The 20,882-nt window shown below is 36.4% G+C and overlaps 1 protein-coding gene across 4 annotated transcripts in view; it reads left to right on the forward strand.

Annotated features, from left to right (window-relative positions):
* CHID1 (chitinase domain containing 1) overlaps positions 1-20,882 on the forward strand; it is a 96,801-nt gene that overhangs the window by 62,644 nt on the left and 13,275 nt on the right. The window lies entirely within an intron of this gene.

Consider the following 20,882-nt stretch of genomic DNA (forward strand, 5'->3'; position numbering starts at 1 on the left):
CCTATATGTTACGAGCAGCTGTCTGAAGGCTTGCCAGCCTCTGCATTCTCATGGGGGCTTGTGAGGACAGGCTGCTAGAGTGAAGTTTTTACAGAAATACAAACACACAAAGTGTGGTGCAGCTCAGGACTCAGACTTGAGTGCTTGTGTGCACTTGTAAGTGCCCACACATGACCTGCCTGCCTGATGTTCAGTAAGGGGAAACCCACAGGTGCACAGCCACTGCAGGACTTCTGGTGAGATCAGTAGACCTCTGGCTGCCTTCCTTCTCCTGCAAGCTGTCCTGGAGCAAACATGGTGCCAGCATGCAAGGATGTTTGGCTCTCCATCTCTCTAAAGCTGCCTTCTGCCTATGAACCAAATTCCAAAAAATGTGGAAAAAAAATTTCTTCAAAATGTGCTATGACAATTGATTAATTACTATATGTTAGTAAAATCTAACAAACTAGTTATAACTAGTTTGTTAATGAAGCAAAGCAATAATGCTTAAAGAGACATTAATTTCAACAGTGAGAAGATCAAATAGTAGGAGAGACACTCAGCTATCTCTCACTCATACATGACTAATTACAGATATGTGATGTGTTAACCCATGCTGAGGCTGTACCAGAGAAGTTGTATTTCCATGCACCTTCCATTCCAGCTGACTGCAGGAGGGCACCCATCTGATGAGAATGGGGTTGTTCTGACTGTTCAACATAAATTGTTATAAAACAATCAGTAATTACAAAATTACTTCAACCTAGGTCCAGCAAAAAGGGTGAGATTTCAGTGCGTTTTTTCCTTTGGATTTTTGTGCTGTCTCCTTTGAGGTTTTGTTTCTGCACATAAGCTGTGCCTGTTGGTGGCTGTTCCTCTATGGTTTTTTTTGAAGTATCTTGACTGAAAAAATACAGAAATTTTACTGAGATGAAGCAATTAGCCTGTGCATATTTCATTCAGGTTTTTGTTACTGCACATTTTGATACCGTGTGATAAGAAGGCATATTTATCTTCCTTCAAAAAATAAAACTGTACATGGCTGATATAGACAGGAGCCGTCACCTCAATTAGCAGCAAAATAAATTCTCAAATATCCTCAATCATCTGTTCTGTCAAAACCAGCTGCTATTTCTAAGAAAATATAACATTCCCCAGGTTTTGGGTTGTTGTTTTGTGTTTGTTTTTTTATTTTTAAATACACAAATCTCATTGCATTCAGATAATTAAAATGCCATAACAGTTTTCACATTTCATTGCCTAATTAACAGCAATAAAGGCCACACTAAATCAGGATGAATCTGTAATTTCATCACTAATCGCACAAGTGTGAGTGTCAGAATCATAATGAGATGCACAAATCTGGAGGTAATGAGGCTGTGGCTGTCTGGGAAATTAGAGCAAGTTCTGGCACAAATTGTACAGCAAGGTTTATTCCCATTTTATTAATTATATGCTTGCACAGGGAATTGTAACCAACTCAAATTACTTTAATTTGTGAAATTCATGCTCTAGCTATGAACCTGACATCTGAACATGAAGTTGGGTTCCCCATCACTCCCTCAGTGCAAAAATTGTGAAACATGTCAGGGCCTTGAAATGTTTGTTTAGATGTGAAAATTTTGACATTCTAACATGGAAGGATATTACAGTGCCGATGTTGCACTGTTGCATAGTGACCATTTACTGCTGGTGGGACCACCCTACTATGTAGGACGCCAAGGCTTTCTCAAGTGAAAAGGAGTTTCAGTAATACAAAAACTTAGAGTATGGCAAATAAAAATACTTGGGGCACACATAATGACTGGTATAATTTATTTTGTTAACTGGTATAATACTTCTTTGATAAACTGAAAAATACCAGCTTGACTGTTTCGATCAAGTAGAAGTATAGTTTTGCACTCTAACAAAAACCTGTTGTAATGTTACAGATTAATAAATACTGATTGAAATTTGATTCCTGTGAGGTTGGTTGATTTTATGAACAGATCGTGTGAGTTAATCTGTGTTTTAGACCAAGATGATTTAATGATTTGTGCTGATTCTGTCCTGACATTGTATGATAAACTGCCGAGTAATTTGGATATTTATATGTCAGAATTGACTTTTTTGAATACATACACATTTTATGTTCATAACCAGGGATGACAGTGATCTTTCTCACTCTGAAGTATAATTTGGTAGTACTTAGCACCTAAATATCATACTTTAGGCTTTTGTTCTAGATACGACTAGACTGGTACATGGAAAATCTTCTGTAATATGCTCATAAAATCAGTATTCATTGTATCTATATTCAGTTTCTGTGTTGTAGTAATGTTTCTAATCAAACAGTTAATATCATACCTGCTGTGATTGCCAAAAGGGTTGTTCAGACGGGGTTGAATGGAGTATGTTTCCTGGGGTATGTTTGTTATTATGTTGTAAAGTTGTAAAGGTGCCAGTGAGTTTAATGATTATCAACATTTTGAAAGAAGAACATTAACAATCTGGAGTGGAAAATGCTTGATTTATTATCTTCCCCTAGATAAATGTTGTTACAAGCAAATAACTCCTTCTATTAGGAGTTAAGAGCTAAAAAATCTATTCTAAAACCTTTCTGTAGTAATACTGAATGCAGCATTAGCTGTTGTAGCAGCCAACAGTTCTAATTTCATTAAATCTGAGAGAGATACTATTTCCCGTTTCTGGTTTCAGGAAGAGCTGGTGTGTATTACCAGGTAATGCATCAAGTTCCTGCTAGGGGACTGTATGAACAGCCATCTTGTGTGTGAAACATGTATTGCTTGGCATGAGAACGATCTTTCAATCAAAACAAAACCTTGTTGCATTTCATTGCATCTTTGCTCCAGACTGTCGTGTGGTTCTGTTCACATTTCCAATCTTGTTAGATCTTTTAGGTCTTTGCACTAAAGGAAAACAGTAGTAGCCTTGTAAAACCTACAGTAGCACAAAACATTTTTCCTGTATTTGTTTTTTTTTTTTAATCAGCCCAGCTGGACTTAGTCAGTGCTCTGCAGATAGGCCGTGTCCTTAATCAGCACATGGGGTTTCCCAAGGTACAGATGAAGCCATACTAAACACTGCCAGCATAAACCCAGTAGTCACATCTTCATCTTTTATTAACAGATGGTATTAGAAGAAGTTCAGTGTTGTTTTTCAAATGACTTACTGATTGCTACTTCAGGAGAAAATTTTATGTGTCCTTTCCTATTTGGCACAACTTGCTTTTAAGAAATTTGATTGAAAAGTTGAATTTTGACAAAACCATGGTTCTGACACCTCTCGTAAGGCTGGTTGTTCAATCTCAAGATGCCGTCTGTCAGATCCTTGGTTTTAGATTCCTGTTCCCTAGTAAAAGATTTTGGAAATCGTTAAGCTCTAGGAGTTTTTGCTGTAAGAGGACAGACTGCAGTGTAACCCACACAGTGAGTGAGTAGTTGTGTGTGCTGACCTGAGTTTATCCCCAGTCTTTGGTGCATAGCAGGCATGTCCTCTCAACTCTATCTTAGAAGAAAAACTGTCAATGGAAATTGCATCCTTTTTTCTCAATTTTTGTTCCTCAGATATCCCCACAAAGCATTAGATTTTTTTTTTTTAATTCAGCCTTATCATGTATCTGTAAATATTCTGTGACCTATTTGATTTAAGGAAAATTATGTTGTCCATCATATTGGTTCAGAATTTATTTATTATTTGCATCCCAATATGATGCATTATTGTCAGGAGCTAGCATTCAAATTATTTTTTAGAACTTTTGCATGAATATCAAGAAGATTATGAGGTTTGGGAACAAAGAATAAGGGGGAAGGAATCTATATGTTTTTTCTTAGTATTTCTTTTCAAGACTAGTTTAATTTTTTTACAACATACCTTTTTCAGTTATTTTGGTTGCATAGAACAGAGGATGCTGTTAGGCATCCCAAATATCCCAGAAGGTGCCTCATAACATTGGTACCATGCACAGGATGAATTCTATCTAGCTACCATCAAAGCTTCTTGGAGCTTTCAGAGTTCCTGCTTATCTCAAACATGGACCTAAGATGTAGGAAAGTGAATTTTCTCAGACTGAGAGGCGGAACTGTAGACAATATTCTCTTCCCAGGTTCTCGTACATTGCCTCTCTGTGGATTTAGTATTGTAAGGATCTTTGTGAATTTATACACTGAACTGGTGGAATTATAGGAAATGATCAGAAACCAATTGAGTGTATAAGAGGGTCTGGAGTAGAAGCAGCAGCTCAGCACTGAGAAATGAATGGGTTTTTATCTAAAACTTACAGGTGGCAGTGCTAATCAGATATCTATCAGATAGCTACATCTTTCTTCCTCTTCCCTTTCTTTTCTAAGTTGGTTTAACAGATGCCTTTTTGAAGGGTAAGAAATTCTGAACATGATTAAAAATTGAATACCTAAGTTTATCTGTAAAGATGATCTAAAATAATACATGTAAAACTCTAAAGCAGCAGTATGAATTGCAGCTGACCTAGTTTTTTGTGGCTTGATGAGCTCATACTGGCTTTGAAGGTACTTAAGCTTTCGTAGCCTAAACTATTATTCTGAAATGTGATTATCCTGTTGAACTGTGGTTAGATCTCATTGTAACTTCATTCATTATTCAGAAGACTAGCCTTAATAGTAGCTTAAGATACATGTCATGTATTTGTAATGAATTAATTTGCTTTCAGCAGTGATCAACACTTAATGTATAATTAGTGAGCAAATTTAACAATCTGCTAGGATGATATCCTCTCCTACATAACCATTGTGCTCATAAAATATCTCAAAAAATTCGGGGCAGAGAGAGGCTGCAAGAGAAATGTTTTCACAGCAACACTGTTGGTGTTTAACAAGCAAAGATAATATGTCGTGTGTTGCTGCATTTCAGAGCATAATATTTGTGTGTTATATTAACATTGATTTGGTACTGGAAAGCAAAGTAAGATGGAATATGAGATGTCTAACACTGGCTTTAGGATTTGAATGTCAAGGATGCATAGCTGTGCTGCCTAAGGTTGTAGTGAGGTGGGGTCGGTCTCTTCTCCCAGGTGACAAGATACAGAATGAGAGAAAATGGCCTCAAGTTGTACCATGGAAGGTTTGTCATGAAAAATTTCTTCACTGAAAGGGTGGTCAGGCATTGGAACAAGTTGCCCAGAGAAGGGGTGGAATCACTATCCCTATGAGTGTTCAGAAGACATCTACATGTGGCACTTGGGGATGTGGTTTAAGCCTGAAGATGGCAGCTTTAGAATAGCAGTTGGACTTGATGATCTTAAAGGTCTTGTGGAACCTTAAAAATTCAATTATAAGGGATATACTGTTTTAAAATTAACCTAGGATGACTATAGCAATTACTGGAATTAAATCCCTCTTCTATGTGTGTTTGTATGTTTTGCTATCTTACATTGCCCTTAGACAGCAGGGTAGTTGGAAGGGAGGGACTTGTTGCTAAGTGTACCTTTTACCTACAACTGAGCTTGCACAGTTGTAGGTAAAGAAATTCCCAGGCATAACAAGCTGTTCCCAGCTGGTGTACTACTGCTCTCCACTCAGAACTATACAGAGGTGTCCTGTAGAAACACTTCGAGCAATGTTTGAGGGCTTCTATCTATTCAGGCATAGAGTGTTTGAATATCTACAGAAAGAATTTATGAATGAATGAGGAATGAATGAACAAATAAGTAAACAATGTATGCATTGGCTTCTTAGGAATTTCTGCAAGTATAGCCCTATTTCAGAAGAATACTTGGCCTCTGCTCTTCGCTGGTGAATGCCTGAGCACAGCTGCCCCAAATGCATATTAATAAATGGCTGTCCTTGGTTAGTGTAGGTTTGAAACCCTGAAATATACACAGCATTCAACAGATCCTAACAAGCAAAATTCAGATATTCCTTATGTCACACTGACTTTCTGGGTTGCTCTGAGAGCAGCCCAGAAGAAGAGCTGGTTATCTCATATGGACAGCTGTACTACAGCACGGCAGTCAGCTGTTCACAGGCAGCAGCTAAGAGCTGGTTTAGGGAGAATCCATGATGTATTTAAACACAATTTTCATATTACAAGCAATTAGAATAAGTGGTTTATGGAGAAAATTAAAAGTTTCTGCACATTAAATATGATAATTTTATCCCTTGAAACAGAATTCATATAAAGTTACACTGTATCTAATAATAATTATGAAATAGCATCATTCTTCTAATTCCAGCTGGCCAAATGTTTGGTTGCTGAATGTTTTTTCAGTGCAAATACTTGCTGAGCCACATGAGATGATGAAATGGCTTGAATAAAATAGTAATCCTTAGTCAGCCCATCAGAGCACTGACTTTATGGAGTTACTACCTATCAAACCAGGACACTTGAAAGGCTTTAATTTGTTGATTTTCCACACAGTTTAAAAAGATTCTTCTGACTGCAGCTGTAACTTAATCTAGTGCTCCTCATAGGAACTGTTAAAGTGTTAAAAACTGGTGTGTTATCATTGGGTACAAAACTGCAATAAGAGTCTCCTGTAAAAGGAATATTAGACAGGCAGAATTTGGGAAAACACATTGCTCTAAACAGGGAAAGAATCGCAAGCATCACTCACTGCAGCAGCTGTAGCAATTGGCCGATTAAACAGGTTTTATTGATGATCTGCAATAGCTAATAAACTTTTAATGAGCTATAAAACATTCCATGGATCAATCTTGCTATTAACAGCCTGGATCATAACTAATACTTGTTAATGCTAACTAGCCTTATTGTTGGGATCTGGAAGGATTAAGTTGACTATATGCCAAATGTAAAAGTGGAGATAGCATTCCAAATGAATTCTGATAGTTTAGGGAATATTTATAATTTACTTTGGCAGATAAAACAAGCATTTTAAAAAGGAAGGCCTGGGGGCATCTTTTTAGCTTTTCATGTCGTTAAGGCAGGGATGAGACTTACAGCCATTAGACTATAGCACAATCACAGAAAAGCTGATAAAGAAAACTAGGAAGGTTTGAGGGGATTAGGGATTTTCTATAGTTCTATGTAATGCAAAACCATCTCTTGGGAATAGCTGTTCCTAAACACAGGGCTTAAGTAACTATAGTAAATACTTGCCTGGTACTGTGTTTTTTTTATCTGATTGGCTGAATGTTATTTTTCTCAACCAAAATGGTTATTTAATCTTACACACTGGCAGATTGGGGTTTTTTTAAGATAAAACATAGAAGGCTAATAGGGAGATAGTAAAGGATTAAGTAGTTGTAGAAAGTAAAGTGTTGACAGATAAGATATTTCTAAAAGTTTTAAAATACCAAACATAGTAAAGAACTCAAGAAGTATTTAAGCAGTATTACTGTTACAGAATAAATTCGTTTGGATTCCTAGGATTTTGAGTGAGTGACTGATGTAAGCTGGAACTGTGAATTTATGGGAAGTTCTTACCAAATTTCCAAGCAGTGTCAACGTTACTAGTTTTCATATTTTAATTTCTGATGTCACATTTTCTTGTGGTTAGTCCAGTACTGTTATTTCCATCATACTGTGACCAAAATATCAGTGTAGATTGTTGTCCAGGGAAATTGCCATGCTCCATGTACATGCATCCAATTGTGCACTTAAAGACAGAAAATAATATTGCCTAACAGAGGTCCTCTTTCTGGCTCCATGCATGAAAAGCATCTCAGTGTCACATAAAGTCCGTACATTAAGATTTCAAATACCAAATTTTTGCACAAAAAATGTAGGCTTCAGCTCTCTAAAGAAAGAGTTGTTTCATGTCCTGGAGTGTTTTTCTCTGTCTTCCTCTTTGGTACAGCATTATAAAGGAAACTTTCTGCACCTAAAGTAACTAATGACCTCAGAGTTTTTTGTAAATATTTGCTTGAGCACTTTATAAGCATCTGTTACAGTTTGCAAATGTTTGGAGTTGGCAATAAAAATATTTGGAGGTATAGTTATTAGAGAAAACATTCCCAGTGTAAAGTGTGTGAAAAAAACTATAGCACAAAAAAACCCCGTCTCTTAGTAGGTGATACACTGCGACAAGAATCAGGCCTGTAACCATCAAGGCTTTCCCAATAAAAACTTCAGTTGCACTGCAATTGTTGCTCGAAAATTAGCTTTGGTTTCTTGGCTGTGAGTTAATTGAGAGTATAAGTAAATAATAAATAAAAGCCACTCTAGTAAGTTACATTTCAAGTGAAATCTCTTACTGCAACAATGCAAGATTTATCTGCAACAGGTAAATAAACAAGAACCAATACAAAGACTGTAGGTAAACCAGTAAAATGTTGGCTGCAGCTGACTTCAGCAGATCTTTCTTGTTCCAGAGCCACTACAAAACAATATTCAAAACAGTACAAGGTGTAAAATGCCATTTAGTAGTAATTTGATTTGCATCTGCTCTGCAGTCAATTACTTATTCATGTGGGCTGTAATAAAATGTTTTATCAGGGGCATGGGGTGTCTATGAAGTATCACCAAAATATGTCTGTAATATCCTGTTCCTATGGTATAGAATCAGTACACAGGTAAGTTCTCCAGAACAGCTCACCCAGCTTTCTGAGACCAGTCAATATGTTTACTTTGCACTTGCAGCCCTTCTAATTAATGTGCTGAGATTTCTCCAGGGATTTCCAGAGAAAAATTGAGTTACTGTAGTTGGGTAGTACCTAGAACAGTGTTTGCAGGAGCTACAGACAAAAAGGCTAGGCAAGCAATGAAAGTGTGGCACAAGCACCACTTGGTTCTATTGCTGCATGTGCAGGATGCTGGGTTTGAAGTTCACCATCATCCTTGTACTCATACCTTTGCTGGGTCTTGGTTGGTTACAGTGCTGTCACTTTCCTTGCTTCCCTGATAGTTTTTGTGGAGGCAGATCCTTAATGGATTATACTTTGCAACTGTCTAAGTTCCTAGATGTGCATGAATCCTGCAAATTCATTGTTAGCGCAGACTCTTCCTGAGCCCCTGCTGGGCAGTTTCATTTTGCATTTTGTCCTGTCAGATATTTGTGTTATTTAGAGAAAAAAATGAACAAATAAACACCCACTGGGTTTTGCTAATGGTTCCAAGAAAACAATCACTCTTCCACTTTAGCTAGAAAAGGAAACATACACAGAGAGCATAATAATAAATGTGCGTGTATTTCTTATGGATGTATTTTCCTCGGTAAAGTATTGTTTGAAGATAATGTCAGAGCCTCTAGAAGTTCATTATTCCCCTCCTGCACAAAACTTTTGCCCTTCTGCTTAGGAAACAAACTATTGTCCGCTTGCTATTTTCTCACCAAAGAGCCGTTGTGTAACCCCTTCTTTTATAATCCTTTGTCTCTCTTTCCCAGGCAGCCTTGTCTGAGGATCCCAGTTCAGTAGTACATTTAGAGTTAAAAGTGAAGTGAGTTTTGTCTTACGTAGCAAGCCCTTGTCCAAGGTTGCTCCCTCTGAATAGTTGGTCAGCAAATGGTTGTTTATTGCAGCTGGCCTTGGAGAGCAGATGCTGCTCTGAGAGAGAACTGCAGAGTGTGTGTGCCCCGAGGCCATAACTGCTGCCACCTTTTTATAACCTTAAGCAAAATTCATAACTTAGTGACATTCTCCGAATTGTCAGAGGTAGTTGATGGAAATGCATCTTGAAGAAATGATATTGAAAAGATTTATTGAGGACTACATTGTATTATCTGTAGGTTGTGAAAAGCTCATTGTGATGTTGTTTTTAGATAGAACATGGATGGAATTGCAATGCAAAGGCTTGTTAATGCAAGTGACAGTGACACTGTATTTGCTAAGGCATAGATGTGGAAAAAACAATGACTTTGTGACTGTTACAAAATGTAATTGGTCTGTGCTAGGATTCTAGAATCTGTTTTTGCTTAAGTCTTTAAAAATTATGAGGAGACAGATTGCATACATCTTTTTTTTTTTTTTTTAAGTTGCTGTAATCAGAAAAGAATTAGATGCACTGGATTGCCCAAGTTCAGGTTTTCATTTAGATTTCATTTGTAAATTCTATTTCTCTATTTTGAAAATTTTAATTTTCTGTATTTACATAGTTAATTATTTTGTTACTCTTCTCACTTGCACAAAATGTAAAGGGGCTTCAAAGCACTGGGCTTTTTTTACACCTTTGTATTGAAATGAAGAAAGAGAATGGCATTGAAGTATTTCAGTCTTACACTTAGAACATAGTTTGATTTTGATCCTTTTCCTATTCTAAATTGCAACATTTGCACAGATTAGATATTACTGATGCAAAAATTGTTACTCCAGAGGACATGAAGATGTAGAATCTTGGTAGTTGCCTAAAATACTAGAAGATTGATAAAAGTTATTTTCTTAGCTAGCAAAGCTTTATGCTGACAAAACCCTAGTGCAGATTCATTTATCTTTTTGTCCATTTAACTTATTCTGGTGAAGTAGCTGATTCAGGTGCTGCCAATGAAATCTTGGTCAGTCCTATAGGTGTGTTTTCATTCTGGAGGGATCACAAAGTGGGGTTAAATTGTGATGTACCAGTTGACTATTTAAATATGAACTATTTCACAGATTAGCCTGGTCTACTTGACAGGGAAAACGGTTTTATTCTTTTATGGGTTTGTGTCTTATCCTGAAGTATTGCTTTGTTAGTTATTACTGTAAGATGAAACTTAGGGGGATTGTTCACTTACAGGAAGACCAAGATTATCCTATGTTATAGCCTAAAACTGCAAACTGGCGAGAAATATGTGTGCTTTGTGATGTTTGAAGTGCTTGTTATTTATGGAGTTTTTGTTATTTTCATTACAAAAGTAAAGAATTCTCATCTTTCACTTTCACTTGCAAGTTTCCAGAATTTTTATCAATCTGCACTTCTTTCACAGCAAACAAGTATTATCTCTTATGCTCATGACTTGCAGTTATGAAATCTCTGAAGCAAATCTCAGTGAATTTCCAACCATAATATTCAACCATGCTACCATTGTAGTACTACCTACATTTATGATATTGGGTTGCTTGAGTAAAGTTTTAGAATGCCACAGTATGTTAGTATGTTCTTCACGTTATGATTAGAGTTTTGCATATAATGGGTTTGCTGCCTTTTTATAACAGTGATTGGAAAATAATCCTGATGTAACTGTTTTTTTTAAAGAGAAGTTAAAATCATTGTAACAAATACACTTATGTGTTAACTGACATTACATTTACAGTGACTTTTTTAGAGCCAGTTGGTATGCAGTCTGTTTTGAAAATTAATATGGTCTCAATAGGACAAGTGAAAAAATAACAAATTACTAGAAAATGTAATTTATCTCTGTTGACTTGGTGAAATACTGTAAAAGTGATTAAAAATAGCAGCCATTTTATCAATGTTCTTAAATTCCAAGGTTTAACAGACTTTAATTCAGAAAAAAATATGATCATATTTAATGGCTAGCTAGTATTACAGAAACCATATATAAATGATAAATCATGGTTTACTCTCTTTTTAAGACATTTCTCAGTATACATGCATGGTGTATATTTCAAAAAAACTAATGGTATACCAAATTTCAGAACCTGTGATCCTTTAAGAATGTTGTACAATTATCTGAGCAAATTAGAGCAGTAAGATGCCAGATCTGCTGCAATTAACATTAAGATCCTGGTTCTATTTCTAATGCTTTTCTGAACACTTTAAAATTAATACACCTACTTAGATTCACCTTGGAGTTTTGTTACCAGGCAAGCCTTATGCACCAAACCACAACTTGTTGGACTATGATTCAGTATCTCATCTGCTCTTTTCCTCCTGAGCCACAAACTTTGCTGGTGATTGACACATTCTGTTAATGCTTGTTCCTGTATGGAGATTAAAGCATGACTGATGAACTGTCCCAGACGTTTTCATTTACCTAGATTTTTCATTTACCTAGATACTCCCTCATCTACTGCAATTGCACATACTTGCCCTGTGGGAAAACAAAATTGAAATAGGTGCTAAAGCCATGATAAGTTTTACATTCACCTCACTGATTACAGTACTTATGGGCAAAGTAAATGATTTCTGGTTTGGTATTTATTTTCTGGTTCAGACAGTGGTGTTGGCTGGAAATTGGCAAAGGCTGGTTAAATGTGACCCCTAGTTGAATGTTGCTGTATGATTAGTTGAAATGTTCTTGATATCATGAGCTTCCAAACACCAGAACTAGGTGCTGCATTCAGAATACTTTATGAAGTTAGTTAAATAGTTCATCACTTGTAGTTCCTGTTTCTGTAGTCCTTTGTTATTAATTTCTAGTATTTTGTTTGACTTCTTGGCAATTTTTGAGTGCTAGACTCATGCTGAGAGAGAACAACTTATATAAACACCAAGGTAATTTTTCTGAGTGATAGAAACTCATTCAGAACCCATATATTTTTCTCATAGTTATTATTCTGTGTTTATCCGCATCCGACTTTAGTTGCCATTTTATTGCGACATAATTGATTTCCTCAAGCTTCTGCAACTCATTTTGGTCAAATTTGGTTTTTAATTGGCTCTGAGCATTTTCATATTATCAGCAAATTTTGCAGCATTGCTAATTTTTACAGATTTTTCTGTATATGGAGTGAACTGCAGAAGTCACAACACAAATATTTGTAAAATACTGTGCCTTCTTTCTGTTGTGAAAACAACCACTTACTGTTGCCAGATAATCAGTCCATATGTCTAGTAATTTGATGGAAAAGGCTTTTTCAGTGCAGAACTATGGATTCCTACTGGTATCTGCTTTCCCTCTTGAGAGGGTTTGAAGTCAGAGAAAGCCAGGCTTCTGAGACATCAGAAATAGAAAATTATGGAAAAAATTCATGTAACAACTGTTCTCTAAGGGATGCGTCTGTATGCCAAATTTACTTCCAGTCTGCCCTTGCCTTGCCCTTGGTAGGAGATACGTGCCTACATCCTTTGGTCACACAGGTTAGTGCCCTTACACCAGAGCAGTTGTTGTGTTCCAATTCTGTCATTTCACTTGCTCACACTTCAATCTGCAGCCATGCTCTGCTCCCATTTACCCACTGACAGAAGATGAATAACAGAAACCTGTGTGCTGATGAGCCCATGCACTGCCATCCTCTGGAAGTGACCCTGTCTGGGGCTGCACCTGGCAATGCTCAGTTGTGCCAAATGCTTGTACAGCGCTTCCCCATGTCTGGGCTGGGCTGTAAAGCTTGGAGAAGCACTGTTTGCTGCCGTGGCTTTGCCATGTTCTTTCAGTTGATCCCCCTGTAGGCTGCAGGTCAATGTATCACTTGCAGTGACTGGATTGCGCTTGCAGTGCAGTCACTTGCAGGTACTTCCCAAAGTTCCACTGCCATGACACACAAGTTTGGGTTTGAAATACCTTCACTCCGCTTTGGGCTTAGTGTTCCAGAAGGGCATGAACACCATCAGACAGTCTTTGAATTAATGAATTTTCAGGAATGAATAATGCATAAATCCAGCTCTTACTGCCACCAACAGTCCATGTTGTTTTATAATGAAATATGCATTTCTTTTGTATTTGAAAAACATAAAGTACATTCGTTTTGTGGGTAATGCAAAATTTATGATCTTCTTAATTATTAATTTCAATGCTTTTTAAAGTTTGTAGATATATTTAAGTGGCATGACAGATGACCACTCTGTCCCTTACCATCTCTTGAAAGAAAATATTATAGATTTGGAACTCCTAAAGCCTGACTGTTCTCTTTTCCCCATCAGTTTAGATATGATCTCTGCAGTCTGCAACCCAGGTTGCCCAAAGCATTTTAGCACTTAGTTATACCTGAAGTCTTCTGTAGCAAAGGATCTTAATAGAAAGAAAATGTGTGAAAATGTTTGAGGCTCTGTTCTTGACCACCTGCAAGGCAGTGCTCAGTGGGTTAGAGGGTCAAACCCAGCACGCAGGTCTTGTGTTACTGTGCTATGTGCAAATTGGAGATGGAAACATTCAATCTGTGTTTCATGGCCTTGTGTATTTACCTTTATAGTCAGGATTTTTTTAAAAAGAACATTTATCTTTGTAATTGACATGAAGGAATAGAAACTTAGACTTAAAGAAACACCAGTAATAAATCATAATTTGTCAGGTCTGCTTTGTAATATCCAAATGGCAAACAAGAGCAGTTGTGTACTGCTTTTGACTTTCATTCATGTCTCTTGTATGAGCACAGCTCTAGGTTTTCTAACTTTGTTTTGTGAAATTTATATGTTTTACTATTGCATTTGTTGATAAACAGGACACTAGGATAAGATTTTTACAGGGTACTATTATGAGTAATCAAAAATTGAGATGAATATTTGGTTTTGATAGGTTTTCAGGTTTTCCCTGTGAGAAATCCTCAAGTATGTCTTTCAGACACTGTTTCCTAAACACTGCTATTTGGAAAATTTGATATTTTGTCAGTCTTTGAAGACTGTGCACATGGTTTTGAAACAGTCAATTGCAAACCTCAAGATGCAGCTCTTTCATCTTGCTGAGTTGTCATTGCAGCAACTTACAACTGCTCTGTTTTTCCTAACATGAATTATGTTGACTCATGTGTACACTTCAACCGCTGCCTATTTGAGACTTACCATGATGATTTGCCTGAAATAACTCAGCAAGATATTTTGCTGGATTTACAGGCGTAAGACTACTTTAACTTTGTTACTTACTGCTTTTAACATGGTTATATTCTTCTCTGATTCAAAGTTGGGAACTATACACTCCTTCAATTACCAGGGTTCTTCCAGTGCTATTCTCTCCTGCATTAAACTGCTCTCTCTGGGCTTTGAGAATTTTACAGTTGTAGATGTGGTTGTTCACTTAATCTTGTACATCTCATTTTATGACATAAATTAGAAAAGCTTTTTTGATTTTTTTTTTTTAATTTTTAAAAACACTAGCAATATTCCTTTCAGTCACTGTGCTCTCACTGTAGCAAGGAAATTACCCAATATTTTGATTTACAGATACTTCAAACGCAGCAACTGATGCTGTCACAGAATGAGTGTTTAACACAGTGTAACCACTAGACTACAGTGTGCCCTCCCAAGAAATTTCTTATTTCTCCTGAAATTACATTTAAATTCAACCATTGTCCTGTCTGACACATCAGTCTTAACAGACCACATACTTTCCTTTACAAGGTCCTCTTCTGCTGGTTCAGCAGGGAAGCATTCCACAAATTACTTAATTCTCTTTGCTGACATGCCTCACTGGGACAACCAATACCAGAACATCACTCATCAGCATTTTCTTAGATGTATTTAATTTTCTGTTAGTGAACTAAAGCTGATTTTCACATTCAGTGCATATTGAATATCTGGGGGGCCACTCTGAGGTACTGTAAGACGGGTCTTGCTGTCTGATTCTGTTTTGCATCATCTGGGGCTGAGGATCCGACTTCTTTCCCTCTGCTGTGCAAGTGCACTAAACCAGATCCCTTTACTGTACAACTCCAGCTGTGAAAGGCTTGATCAGCAACTTTTTATTGAATTTTCTTTTTCTTGAATGCTTTTTCTTGAATGCTAATTTTAGAGATTCTCTAGTTAGCTAATTGTGGCCAAAGGAAAAGTGAAAAGCTTTACAACCATCAAGTATCTTACATAAAGCATTACCTTAGGCATTAAGCATTGCCCTTTTTTTGTGGGGTATTTAACCTATTCAAAAGCTGCCTGGAAACAACCCTGAGTAATGTGCTGTAGAGTTTGAGAAGGGAGGTTGGACAAGATAACCGCCAGTGGTTCCTTCCAACTTTAGCCATTCTGTGATTCCTAATGCTTTAAGAACAGGAAAACAGGAAGTAGCAGAGAGCAAGCAGATAAATTGTTATTTTCTGCTCAACCTTCTTTACTGGTATTCTGTTTCAGAAACTTAACTCATAAACCACTATAAGGTTCTCCCTGAGCCTTCTTTTTCTGTGGCCTAAACACCCCTGGTTCCCTCAGCTGCTCCTCATCAGATCTGTGCTCCAGATCCTTCCCCAGCTTCATTGCTTAGCTGAGTGTGTTTCCTAGAGGTTGCTAGCTTGTCACTTACATTATGCAATTAAATTATTTGGCTCATAAAAAAGAACATGGTGAAATCAGGCTTCCACCAAGTAAGGATTGTTGCTGAATCCTTCATGGCCCTTTCCTATATTAACTAAAATTTCAGAACTTCTTTATGAACAGCATGTACAAGTTAGACCTGAGTCTCTTTATGTCAGGCTTTAAAATAATGTTGGAAGTAATTAATGTGGGCATGATATCCAGTGTGAAGTTTCAGTGTGTCTAGTAAAAGCAAGTACAGCCTTGTTTTTTGTTGGGGATATTCTGTGTTGATTACGTGCCTGTGACTATAAAAGAAAGGTAGAAGTAGCAAACCAGCAACAGAACATTTAACTCATAACTGTTCTATGAGTTAACCCCTAGGTCCTTCTCCCTCATCTAGTAGATTTAGTAAAATCACTTAGATTTACTAAACTGATTGGAGCAAAACTTGTTCTCACCATCTACTTCAGCCTTGTAAAATCATCATGAATTTTCAGCAAGTTTCAGCACACCATCTACATGTTAATGTTTCTTATGACTAGGGTAACGAAAAAGATATTTTATTCTTCTGTCTCTACAAACATAATGCATAATGTAAATTGAGTCATTTTTGTTCACATCTGATATACTGAGTGATGTTGTTTGCTATTCAATTTTTAATATATGTGGGTAAGTATACTGACTTTTTCAATACTGATGTTTTAGTAACCGAGCTTATTGCTATTTTAATTATTTTTCAGTCCTAATGTTTCTATGTTTGTCCTTAAATCTTATGTACAGTTCATCTTTCCTTAATCTATCCTGAGTTCTGAACATTGAGAAAAGTGCTCCTAAAATGCTCCTGAAGTGCTCCTGTCATGTAATATCGTCATGCCAACTTGGTAATTTCTTAGCCTCCCTTTCCCACTGTGACTTTTTGGGGAACACAGTGAACATTATCTGGAATCACATAAAGAAATTTAGAGAGATGTTATCATTTTTGGATATCTGGCTTGACTGTTTTTAATAAATTTTTTTTTAATGATGTTGCAGTATTTTTAAAGAAATAATTATACATCATGGCATCTTTAATTGCCCATATAAGGATAAGTCACTGTTATATCATAAAAAAATCCCCATCATTATTGACTGGATTGGTATTGTTCCTATCTAGTTTAATTTATAACGTTATCTCAGACTTCTGTCCTCAGAAGAAGACCTTGTTTCCACATAGGTTTTTATTTTAATCCATGGTCTTCCCACCTCTGTTGTAATTGCTTAATATTTATGCATTATCCCATAGTGTGAAATTCTGTAACAATGTGGAAGTCAATGGTTTTGTGAATTCTTTCAGCACTCGTCTATTCAAAATGTTCTTATTTTATTGTAGGCACAAATTAGAACAAAGATGATACATTTGAAAGTGAAGGTGCAGAACAAAACTGTTACGCCATAGGAGAAGAATATGTGGTACCTGCCAGTCAAGTTCATTAAATTATGTTGTTATAGCAACTGGTTAGCCTCTTCCATACTTAAAATATCTTGTGTCAAACAATTAGTGCTGCTTAATTGTATTTTATTGCAAAAAAGGCAAGTAATTAAAGAGGTTCTTGCAATGGCTGTGGGGCCGGAAAGGGTCAGAAACTACTTGTAATTGGAATATGTTTTGTGAATATAAATTAATAGATCTAGTAATCTATCTCTTCATTCCCCAGGATCCAAAAAAAGTATCTAGCGTACTTGAATTGCTGTTCCTTGCTTGGAAATATTAATGGATAAAAATTACCTCTTGTCCTCATGATTTTTTTTCTTTTGTTCTCATCTTCTTAGGACATCTGTAACATGTATGATGTATGTGATAGCCCTGTCCACATAGACAAATGGCCCAATAAAATGCATTTTGGACTTCTCAGGGCATTTCTCTGTATTCTGGCTGTCAGTCATGTGTTGCAGTAGGTTCTTTTCCTCCAAGTTTGGTATTCTGCATGAAAACTTTCTGAGCATCTGATCAAATACAGCAGCCATCATAACCCACAAATATAGAGCTTTGTGGGAGAGAAAAGATTTCTAACAACATAATATTTGGGATTTCAAATCAGCAAGTGCCCAAATCAGTCAGCCAAACAAGTTCAAATAATCTCAGTTATGGATTAGAGCCTGTTGTTAGGACAAGAACCTGCACTTTTTTCCTGGTGTGAGGAGGTAATTTTTATTTCTCTTCAGGATATCTGGAATTGATCACCAAGCATTTTTTATTCTGAGTACAGAATCCATTATCTGGCAGTAATGGTTCTTTACTTAAAGAGAAAACTGTGCCATCCTGAGGGGGTGGGGGATTGAAATTAAAGAGCTTCTGAAGTGGTGCAGTAGTTGTGTGTAGACTACAAAGTGTGTAAAGCAGTATTGACAGGCACTTACAGGAGCACCTGCAATGCAGAGTAAGAGGGGAACAGATTACAGACCTCCACTTCATGATAAGGTAAGTAGAAGGAAAATATCACACAGCAAAAGCCTTACCAATCCCAAATGTAGGTCAGTAAGTCTTCCTGTGCCTGCAGTTGGAGCTGTTTCGTCTAATCCAAGCAATATCCCTCATGTTATCTGTGCTTGTGCATTATAGGGCTTCACAGTTCTACAGCTGACAGTCCCATCTGTTTCTCTTCATCTCTGAGCCTTGATTTTACCCTCTTTTTATGTGTCTTCACCTAACAAGGTCATTCATTCCTCTTCTCTGTGCATACCACTGTAGCAAGTGCTCATGTTAATTAGGTATGTAGGGCACAGGGAGTTGTTCCCAGGTGGCACATCTGCCATATGGTTTTGAAATAGCTCCTTGCATTGAAAAGTAGAGCTTTACTTCTCTCCTCAGGCCTCCCTTAAGGTAGAAAAGTTGACTTGTTTGTGGGTATGAACCTTTCAGAATCTTGTCAGACATAGTTCACCAGAAACAATTTTATTTTAATTAAAGCAATCAAATGCTTTTTCTGTGCCTCTGAAAGAAAAAATATTCCCTGATGAAATCAGAAAAAAAGAAGGAAAATGAAAGCTTCTTTCCCCAACAGTTGTTTCTGAATTGTGCTTTAAAAAAAAAAAAAGAAAAAAAAAACATTTATTCATTCCACATTGTATCCATCTCTCAGCCACTATGCTTTTAATAATTGATCCTTTGCAGTATTTTTTGCTCTTTAATCTTCCTTTTGACTTTCTGGATTTGCCTTTCTTACATGCATATCATAATGTTAATATTTAACTTGCTTAGCTTTTCAGTTAGTAAGTGCTTAAAGGACATTCTTCTTTTATTGATTACACAGCTGTACTGGTGATTGCTCCATGTGTTGGATGACTTGTGTAGGTGGTGCAAAGTGATAGTGTTTTGATAAGTGTTATTGCAATTTAATGTGTTTGCATATGGAACAACTTTGGAGACAGAAATGTCTGACTGTTTTAACTTTAGCAGTGTACTAGGATAATTTGTCAACACTTACTGTCTGAATTTTTTCAAATAATGTCAAAAAGCAAACTTCTATCATACAAGCACAGCAAAAGAACTTCTTTTCTAACTTCCCCAGATGTTAACAAAATTTAGATGTACACAGATCCCATATATGCTGAGTATAATGCCCTTTTCATTCTTCCTTTAAACCAACAATTTCTTGAGCCAACCAAAGATCTTTTGAGAGGATTAATGCTATAAGTGCTGTTTAATTAAAGATTTAAAATATTATTTACATGCCGGTTAGAGAGAAATAGTATTGCATTTTGAAATTTAAAGGGGGAAAAAAACATGGTAGTCATGGTGGTTATCCCTTGATTTGCAATCCAAGTGTTACTGTTTGATTTAAGTAACAGCTCTTCTGGAAATAATTGTAAATAAGTTCATGCGTATTTCATATTGCTTTAAAATTGAGTCTTAATTTTAGCAAATTTTATCAGAAGGAAGATACCTGTGTTCAGCAAAAACTAAATAGATAAGAATACACAAATTTTTTTAGAGTTACGGCAAAGATATGGAAGATGTTCTGCTGTTTTTTCATGATGAAAAGTGCCCAGGCTTTTCTTTAAAACTGAGCACTGTAACATGAATATGCATTAGTTTAACTAAATATCGACAGATTTAAAATTCATGTTTTCAAATATTTACTTAACCGCCCTGATGAAGATAGTTGCTTAAAAGGGCAAAAACTTCCACTCTCATTGGTTAAAAGATAGTTTATGACTTCATAGCCTGTCTTCAATTCAAGTCATGCCAAAAATGGAGGAATTATATGATATCTAGATTATCTTAAGGCATGTTAAGAATGTATTAACCTTCTGAGATTTGCATTTTTTATGAGAGATTAATACTCATTTGCATGAATTTGTCATCATTCTGTCTTTTCAAAAAACAAAGTCTGAAAGTCTTACATTAGTTCTGTTGGTGTACACGGTCAATTGAGAGGAGAAAGATTCTTCTGCCAAGAATGAAAAATTAACTCAAAAGTAAGCAGAAGTGTTCTTTGTTCTTCACTTGCCTTGGTCCCAATAGATGGAAAAGAGTATATAGTTCATATCTTTGTGGGACACTGGAGGTTTGGAGAATTTACTGCGTTGCCATAGATTTTCCTTTAGTATAGTTAACTTCTCTAGTTACAATCCTCCCTGCCAAGGATGGAGTTTGTGATTTCTTTCATATGAAACTATCTGCTATATTTGGCTTGATAACTTAAATTTATTACTGCGCTTCTATAACTACTACATGGCAAAAAAAATATTCCTGAGCTGTGTTTCTTTTATTTTATAGAAGGTGTTTGATGTTTAGCTCCTCCTTTTGCCAATACCTTTGATGGTGTTTCTTTAAGCAGCCAAACCACTCATTCATGATAATAGTGGAAATTGTAGGCCTAATGTGATTGTCAGCTAAGGAACCTGAGCATTCTTCTGAGGCTACTTGGAAGTGCAGATACTTTTTTTGTGTC

Source organism: Taeniopygia guttata, chromosome 5 (assembly GCF_048771995.1).
Source record: "Taeniopygia guttata chromosome 5, bTaeGut7.mat, whole genome shotgun sequence".
NCBI lineage: Eukaryota > Metazoa > Chordata > Aves > Passeriformes > Estrildidae > Taeniopygia > Taeniopygia guttata.